The following is a 9,757-nucleotide window of genomic DNA, read 5'->3' as shown; positions in this document are numbered from 1 at the left end:
AAAAATACAAAAAACTAGCCAGGCGAGGTGGCGGGCGCCTGTAGTCCCAGCTACTCGGGAGGCTGAGGCAGGAGAATGGCGTGAACCCGGAAGGCGGAGCTTGCAGTGAGCTGAGATCCGGCCACTGCACTCCAGCCTGGGCAACAGAGCAAGACTCTGTCTCTAAAAAACAAAACACAAGCCAGGTGCAGTGGCTCAAGCCTGTAATCCCAGCACTTTGGGAGGCCAAGACGGGCGGATCACGAGGTCAGGAGATCGAGACCATCCTGGCTAACACGGTGAAACCCCGTCTCTACTAAAAAAATACAAAAAAATAGCCCGGCGAGGTGGTGGGCGCCTGTAGTCCCAGCTACTCGGGAGGCTGAGGCAGGAGAATGGCGTAATCCCGGGAGGCGGAGCTTGCAGTGAGCTGAGATCCGGCCACTGCACCCCAGCCTGGGCGACAGAGCGAAACTCCATCTCAAAAAAAAAAAAAAAAAAAGAATGTGACCTGACTTATGAACTATGTCACCCAAGCCCACACCCTCACCATACTAAGTTTCGAGGCTTCAAATGTCAGGATTCTAATAATGCACCTGTTTGAAACTAACTGGGAAACTGTCTGGCCGTACATTTTTCCTTTTCTCCTTAATGTGTATGTGTAAGCATTTTTTAAAATACTGGAAATTTGGTGGCTTTGTGTTTTATTTCTATGGAAGTTTCAAGAATGTCTAGCACAGGTATGCAATAAAACAGAAATAATAGTAGTTCTATTAATGCTTCTGAGTTCAGGATATTCCTCAACAGTGTTTTACTAAGGGACCAATATGTAGTGTCTCCTCAATGGTTCTACTTCCTTTGGAATAAAAGTAAACTTTGTGGCTTGGACCAAAAGCTGCCTCCAATATTCCTCATTCTTCCTCTTACATTCATTCTCATGACTTCCTCCCCTACTTTATTCCTAAACTATTTAAAATTAACTTTCAACTTTGATGAAAACACAGGAAAGAAGACGTTACCCAGAACATCACCCTAACTGAACATCACGCTGATGAACAGAAAACATGGATGAAGTTATAATATATGCATACAGTTGCTAGGTCAAGTTTTACAACTCTTTTCATTTTAACAAAGGGATAGGAGGAATGAAGCAGATTCTTATAGTAAATAGCATCTACTCAAAATTTTCAAAGTGAGTAAAACAATTCTCAAAGATGGCTTCATTAGAACATTATTCTAATAAGAATTATTCCCCAAAGCAGATTTATTGTAAGGTTCTAAAAATACAAAGTGTAAGAACCCTGGGCTTGAACACGCTCTTTCCTCCTCACTTACATCCATTCCAGTTGCCATGTCCTATTAACCACCTACGTGCAAGTTTAAAATGCATCTTAATCACATGCACTCATGTCCAGGATGCTTGCTCTCTGCAGGTGGTACAAGGCTCTCCTCCCCTGTACTGACATGCCATGCTATCTATGTATATCACAATATCTATTATTATTATTTTTTTTTTGAGACGGAGTCTCGCTCTGTCGCCCAGGCTGGAGTGCAGTGGCCGGATTTCAGCTCACTGCAAGCCCTGCCTCCCAGGTTCACGCCATTCTCCTGCCTCAGCCTCCCGAGTAGCTGGGACCACAGACGCCCGCCACCATGCCCGGCTAATTTTTTTTTTTTTTTGTATTTTTAGTAGCGACGGGGTTTCATCGTGTTAGCCAGGATGGTCTCGATCTCTTGACCTCGTGATCCGCTGGTCTTGGCCTCCAAAAGTGAACATCTATTAATTTCTAATCTGTCTATTCGTGTCTCAGAAAAACAAAGGAGTGTCTTTCATGCTTGTACCCTTTGCCTGCTACAGTGTCTGGCACTTAAAAAGGCCTCAATAAATCTTGAATAAGTAAACGAATGGATGGATTTGCTTTCTTTTTTCTGAAAGCATTAGAGCATTAGAGTGTCCCAGGAGCTTATACCTTAGTTCTGTGTTAAATTGTGCTTCCTGAACTGTGGCATTCATTGTCATGCTGAGATAAATTTACCAAACATTTGTTTGAAAAGCATGAGCAGCCCTTAAATTAACCTCAGGACAATTACTATATATATCAATTTGTTCCAAAATGAATGACCAGAAAAGAATGTGACTAGTTTTATATTTGTATAAAATACAACTATATAAAAACACATTACTGATCCAGAAAAATTTCTTCATGAACTTCACAAAAGGCTCTAGAGACTCACATATGGTCAATGTTTTTGGTTCTCTTTCAGGAAAGAAACAACCCAGGGGTTAGAACTAGTTCTTTCCTGAAGCCAAGGAATGGGAACAGGGAGGGCTCTTTGGTGTGTGTGATGGTTAAATTAGGTGTCAACTTGACTGGATTTAGTAATACCTAGAAAGCTTGTAAAGCAAATTTTGGAGTATGTCTGTGAGGGTGTTTCCAGAGGAGATTAGCTTGTGAATCTGAGTAGACCAGATGGGAAAGGTCTGCCTTTAATGTCCAATGTGGATGGGCCCTATCCAATCGGCATGGGGGCAGGGTGCAGAAACAGACAAAAGGCCAATGTGTCCACCTATGTCCTGGAGTTGGGACGCACTCTTCCTCCTCTTTCTTGGACATCAGAACTCCAGGCTTCTGGCCTTTGGACTCCAGGACTTGCACCAGCAGACCCCTAGGTCCTCAGGCCTTCACTCTCAGACTGAGAGTTACACAGTTGGGTTCCCTGGTTCTGAGAGTCTGACTTAGACTGAAACACATCACTGGCATCCCAGGGTCTTCAGCTTGCGAATGGTCCATTGTGGGACCTCTCAACCTCCACAACTTTGCGAGGCTACTCTCTTAATAAATCACCTCTCATATGTTTATATACATATCCTCTTGGTTCTGTCTGTCGGGGGACCCTAACCAATACAGTGTGCACCTATATGTCCGTTTGTACATGGTTGTGGGGATGGGAGGAATGAATGGGGTGGGAACAGGTCGGAAGCTGAACAAGGCAATGAGAGATTTTAAAAACTAATGGGCAGGAAAATGTCAACCGATGCAAGCAGAGGACTGATGTTCACAAAATCTGGAGGGGAACCTGTAGCATCCCCAAACTCAAAGAGGCCAGGGCACCTGGGAAGTTTCCAGGAAACAGCCAAGGTTCTGAGGTCCAGAATGAAAGTAAACAGCACACGGTTAAAAAGAATGGAGAAGAGAGGGGCTCTGGACTTCTTGAATACTGGTTTCTAAGCATCTTGGCTTGTATACCCAATTAATAAAATTATTTTGAACATGTACTCCCAAAATAAATGTATTTTTAATTAAATTATATGTATGCACTATTGTCTATTATATGTGTATAAAACTTTCAAAGCTAGAAATGGGAAAGAATGAGAAAAACTGTGTTCAAGAATATCTCCATAGGTTACTTATTTTTAAAGGGGAAAATGGGAAAAGTTTGTCATTACAATGAATGTATCTGAGGGACACCCCCATAACTAAGTGATCAAATTGAACATCATCAAAAAACTGACCAACTGACATGATTTATCCTATTGAGACACACTGAGAACAGCAATTCATCATCTATGTGGTTTGCCTGCCCAAAATATTTATCCTAACGTAATCACAGGAAATGAAAGGTATCCAGATCATAAAGGAAAAAGTGAAGCTAGCTCTAGTTGTATATGACATAATTTTGTATATTGGAAATCTTATGGAATCTTTCAAAAACGGTATTTAGAAAGCTAATAAGTGATTTCAGCATTATGCACACAATTAATTCTATTTTTACATTCTAGCAATGAACACTCTGAAAATGAAATAAAGAAAGCAATTTTCATTACAATAGTATCAAAAATAAAATGCTTGAGAATAAATTTAATAAGAGAAACTTGCAAACTGGAAACAAAAATAACTTCATTGAGAATAACTAAAGGAGACCTAAGCAAATGGAATGACATTACTCGTTCATAAATTTGAAGACTCAGTATTGTTTAAATAGCAATACCCACCTACTCCAAATCGATTAGAGAGCTCTTTTAAAATCTCAGCCTCCTTTTTCCCAGAAATTGATAAGCTGATTTAAAAATCCATATGGAAATGCAAATGACTCATAATGCTCAAAACAATTTAGTAAGAAGGAAAACAAAATTGGAGAACTCACATTTTCTGACTTCAAACTTACTCCAAAGCTACAGTAATCAAGACAGTGTGGTAATGGCTTAAAGATAGTTATAAAGATCAATGGAATATAATTTAGAGGCCAAATTAAAAACAACAATAACAACCAAAGCACTTAGAATTACAGTCAATTTATTTTGATAAGGGAGTTAAGGAAATTTAAGAGAGAAAGAATAATCTTTTCAACCAATGAAGTGTGGAAACTAGATGTCTTTATGAAAAATAGAAAAAACAATTAAGTTACACTAGTAATTCACAAAATGTGCAAAAAAAAAAAGACCCTTAAAATGAATACCTAAATATAAATGCTAAAACTAAAAAACTCTTAGAAGAAAACAAGTATAACTCTTCAGGATCTGAAATTAGAAAATAGTTTCTTAGATATGACACCAAAAGCACAAGAAACAAAAGAAAAATACATAAATTTACTTCATAAAAATGGAAACTTCTGTGCTACAAAAGACATTATTAAGAAATTAACAGACAACCCAAATAAATGTAATACAATATTTAAAAAATCACATATCTGATAAAAGTCTAATGTCTAGAATGTATGATGGACACACTTAACCATTAAAAAGACAAATAACCCAATTTAAAAATGGACAAAAGATTTCAACAGACCTATTTCCAGAAGATATATATAAATGGCTAATAAGGACAGGAAAAATGCTCAACGTAGTCATTACAGAAATGCAAACAAATCACAATTAGGTATCATTTCACGCTGACAAGGATGGCTATGATAAGCAATTCAGACAAGACATATAAATGCCACACATGATTTTTGATTAATGCATTATACAAAAGAAACAAATAGAAAACACTTGATTGTGACAATTAGCACTGTATATTGGGTATTAGTAGTATATCAATGTCAGTTTCCTGAACATAACCCTTATATTGTGATTGTAGAGAAAAATAACCTTATTCTTTAGAGATGTGCAGTTAAATCTTCAGGCTTTTGTTACTCTGATGCTGGCAACTCTTAAACAGTTCAACAGCAGTAATTTTTAAAATTACGTATCTAGAGATGAGGTAAATGTAGCAAGATGTCACTAATTTGTAAATCTAAGTAAAGATATATGGTTGTTTCTTTTAGTTATACTTAATAATTTTTGCATTGTGTGTTTTAAACTTTTCAAAATAAAAAAATTAGGAATAATAAATAAAAGGCTAGGGTAATCATAAATATAAAAATCAATATTGTTATATTTTTAACTATACTTCAATGCATCATCTGTGCAAACATACTTTGGAGATGATCATGTCTAGAAAAAAGATATTTAATTCCTAGGATCTGGTGGTTTTGTGCGTTAAATCTACTTTTAGAAGTCTTAAAACTTTCTAAAAGTTTTAATATGCATTTCGGGCACCTCCAAATACACTGTTTAAATATCTCTATAAACCTACGGTTCCTCTCAAAATTTACTAAGTAGTAGCACTTCAGTTAAAGAACAAATTAAAGCTTCTGTTATTTGAAAAGTAGCCTGTAAAGACCATTAAATTTTATTAACATCTTTGAATGGACATAAAGTGCCTTGAAAAGTTAGGGACGTTCTCAGTTGAGCAATGCCATCAACTCTGGACTTCTTTTTGCTAGAGGACTGATTGTGCTCTCAACCCTCTGAGCATGAAGCATGAGATGCCTTGTGGCTTTGCACAGCCGTGAGGGCACCAGTTACACCCTGACGCATGCTCCTAGCCTCTTCCTAATAGTGCCACCTGCTGTAACGGGGACATGAAGCATGAAAAAATTGTACCTCCCTGCGAGAAATACCTTTACAAATACAGATTTAACCCTTCCTAGTAGAGATAATAGTAACACACAAAACATTGGGGGGAGTTCTAATAAGAAGAAAAGAGTCACCTTCCCCACTTACAGATAATAATCCAAAGCTTCTCAAAAGATTTTTCTCACCCTCATATTTTCCTCTGGCTTCTATGTTTTTCCTATATTCATTATAGATTGTTTTTCTGTGTATTTGTTGGATTGAAGGAAACATTATGCATTGTTTTTCATATATTATTTTATATTAGAAACCGGAATGTTTTTTCAATTGCTAGGGCAAAGAAAAATAAAACAGGAAAAGTGTTACTAGTCATAGCTCCTAGAAATAACGATACTGTGATTCAATTGTTCTGGCAATGTTTCCCTGTGGTGCACTATACTTAGACGATGTAGCAGGTAAAATTGAAATTCTGATGGGTGTGAGGAAGATCCTGAACCCAGAAATCATTATTCATCCTAGAGTTCATGTAAGAACCATGTATTGCTCAGCTTTACAAGGTAATAAGGAAAAATAAAGTCAGGATCTACCTAAGTCACAAAAAATAAAATTATATGAAGGTAACACTATCACCATCTTTATAATATATAAATATACTGAATATTGTATGTATGTATCAGACAAATGTGTACACAGACTCAGAGGATGAGGTAGAAAAAGAAGATAAAGTCAATTGGACAAACTGTAACCAGCCAGAGGATCTGGTCAAAGGATATAGGAGAGTCCATTCTGCTACTGTAACACATTTTTTATCTATTTGAAATTATTCTTCTCATTTTGTTAAAGAGTTGGGGTCTCACTCTGTCACTTAAGCTAGAGTGCAGTGATAAGATCATAGCTCACTGCAGCCTCAAACTCTTGGGCTCAAGTGATCCACCTGCCTCAGCCTCCTGAGTATCTGGGACTACAGACATGCACCACCATGCATGGCTAATATTTTCATTTTTTTGTAGATACAGGGTTTTGCTATGTTGTCCAGGCTGATCTCAGACTCCTGAGCTCAAGTGATCTTGCTGCCTCCGTCTCCAAAACAATGGGATTACAGGTGTGAGACTCTGTATTGGGCTAAAATTATACCATAATAAAAAAATTACTTAGAATAATCTAAATGTTCACTTACTCAGAAAATATAGGACACACCTTGACATTTCCCTTTAACTATTTAGCAATAGTTTTTTCTCATTTTCCCTTTGTTGAGTTAATTTAAATAAAGTTATACCTGCTTTGACACATCAGAATTTTAAAAATATTTTCTTGAGATGCCCATGGCCTCATAAGTGCTATGTGTACACATTATACCCTTTTCAAATAGTACCTTTTACAGCACTTTATGGTCCTATATATGAAGTATTTTGAGATGGGAACACTTTATGGTGCTAGAAACTTCAGATCATTTATTTCACCTGATTTCTTCAAAAATTTGGTGAAATCATTATGGTAAATATTATTGTTCCCGTTTACAACTGAGAAAACTAAAAGTCATAGTGAATAATTGCTGTCTTAAGAGTGTGTGCATTCTGAAGAAACTGACATCCACTTCTACATCCTGTGGTGTGGGATCCCAGGGTAAAAGGCAGTTCGCTACAGGGCTTCTGCCTCATTGTATTGGTTTCCTAGGGTTTCAGTATTCAGTTACTATGCGTTTAGTGACTTCAAAGAATACAGATGAACTCTTACAGTTCTAGAAGTTAGAAGTTTAAAATGTCTAGAGCTGCATTCTTTCTGGAGATCTATGGGAGAATCTTTCTCCCCTTTTCCAGCTTCTGGCAGACACCAGCATTCCTGAGCTCGTGGCCCCTTCCTTGATCTTCAAAGCCAGCCATAGCACCTTCTCTCTGACCTTCCGCCTCTCTCTTACAGGGATCCTGATGATTCTATCAGGTTCATCTGGAAAATTCAGAATAATCTCCTATCTCCAAACACTTGAGTCCCTTTTTCCATGTACTATATTAGTAGGTTCCAGGCATTAAGATGTGCACATGTTTAAAGAACCATTATTCCACCTAAAACAATCATCCTATAAAAAGATCCACATACTGAAAGCTTCCAAGTAGCTTTGTAGTGCTTATTTATTTTATGATCAGTAGAAACAAAAATAAAACAAAATTTGAAATACAAGAGAAAAGATAATAAATTAGAAAGTAATTGAGGTTGTGGCCGGAATTGGTGGGTTCTTGGTCTCGCTGACTTTAAGAATGAAGCCATGGACCCTCGCGGTGAGTGAGTGTTATAGTTCTTAGAGATGGTGTGTCCGCAGTTTCCTCCTTCTGGTGAGTTCGTAGTCTCACTGACTTCAAGAGTGAAGCTGCAGACCTTCGCCGTGAGTGTTACAGTTCTTAAAGGTGCCGCCTCTGCAGCTGTTTGTTCTTCCCAGTGGGTTCGTAGTCTTGCCAGCTTCAGGAGTGAAGCTGCAGACCTTCGTGGTGAGTGTTACAGCCGGCATGTACACCTCATAAAGGCAACCTGGACCTGAAGAGTGAGCTACAGCAAAATTTATTGCAAAGAGTGAAAGAACAAAGCACTCACCATGTGGAAGTGGACCCCTGCCGGTTGCTGCTGTCTGGCTAGGGCAGCCTACTTTTATTCCCTTATCTGGCCCCACCCACATCCTGTTGATGGGTCCATTTTGCGAGAGCTGATTGGTCCATTTTATAGAGAGGTGATTGGTCCATTTTGACAGTGTACTGATTGGTGCGTTTACAATTCCTGAGCTAGACACAGAGTGCTGATTGGTGCATTTACAATCCTTTAACTAGACATAAAGATTCTCCAAGTCCCCACTAGATTAGCTAGATACAGAGTACTGATGGGTGTATTTACAAACCTTGAGCTAGACACAGGGTGCTGATTGGTGCATTTACAATCCTTGAGCTAGATACAGAGTGCAGATTGCTGCATTTACAATCCTTTAGCTAGACACAGAGTGCTAGACAGAAAAGTTATCCAAGTCCCCACTAGGTTAGCTAGATACAGAGTACTGATTGGTGTTTTTACAAACCTTGAGCTAGATACAGAATACTGATTGGTGTATTTACAAACCCTGAGCTAGACACAGAGTGCTGATTGGTGTGTTTACAATCCCTTAGCTAGACATAAAGGTTCTCCAAGTCCCCACTAGACCCAGGAGTCCAGGTAGCTTCACCTAGTGGATCCCTCACTGGGGCTGCAGGCAAAGCTGCCCACAAGTCCCCTGCCATGCACCTACACTCCTCAGTCCTTGGGCAGTCGATGGGACTGGGCACCCCGGTGCAGTGGGCAGCACTTGTTGGGGAGGCTCGGGCTGTGCAGGAGCCCCCGGCAGCATGGGGGAGATTGGGGCATGGCTGGCTGCAGGTCCTGAGCCCTGCCCCCACGGGCAGGCAGCTTAGGCACGGGGAGACAGCTTAAGTGTGGGGAGAATTCGAATGCAGCAGTGGTGGGTTGGCACTGCTGGGGACTGGCGCACCCTCCACAGCTACTGGCCTGGGTGCTAAGCCCCTCACTGCCCTGGGCCAGCGGCAGAGTTGACCAGCCACTCTGAGTGCAGGTCCGCTGAGCCCACACCCACTGAGAACTCACGCTGACCCAGGAGGGCCGTGGGCAGCCCTGGTTCCCACCCGTGCCGCTCCCTCCACACCTCTCCACAACCCGAGGGAGCCAGCTCCAGCCTCGACCAGCCCAGAGAGGGGCTCCCACAGTGCCGTGGTGGGCTGAAGGGCTCCTCAACCCCACCAGAGTGGATGCAGAGGCTGAGGAGGTGCCAAGAGCAAGGGCTGCTAGCATGTTGTCACCTCTCAAGGTGGTGCAACATCTGACTAATGGAATTTCAGAAAATGAAGAGATAGT

At 40.0% G+C, this 9,757-nt stretch overlaps 1 long non-coding RNA gene across 1 annotated transcript in view; it reads right to left on the bottom strand.

Moving 5' to 3' along the window:
• Positions 1-8,600, bottom strand: part of LOC108581832 — a 12,911-nt gene extending 4,311 nt beyond the window's left edge. The window contains exon 1 of the long non-coding RNA XR_001894618.2: positions 8,459-8,600. This is a non-coding gene — a long non-coding RNA (uncharacterized LOC108581832). The remainder of the gene's footprint in view (positions 1-8,458) is intronic.
• Positions 8,601-9,757: the final 1,157 nt, after the last annotated feature.

Source organism: Papio anubis, chromosome 14 (genome assembly GCF_008728515.1).
Source record: "Papio anubis isolate 15944 chromosome 14, Panubis1.0, whole genome shotgun sequence".
NCBI classification, from domain to species: Eukaryota; Metazoa; Chordata; class Mammalia; order Primates; family Cercopithecidae; genus Papio; species Papio anubis.
Note: the sequence above shows the minus strand (reverse complement) of the source record. Positions and strands in the feature narration are given on the sequence as shown.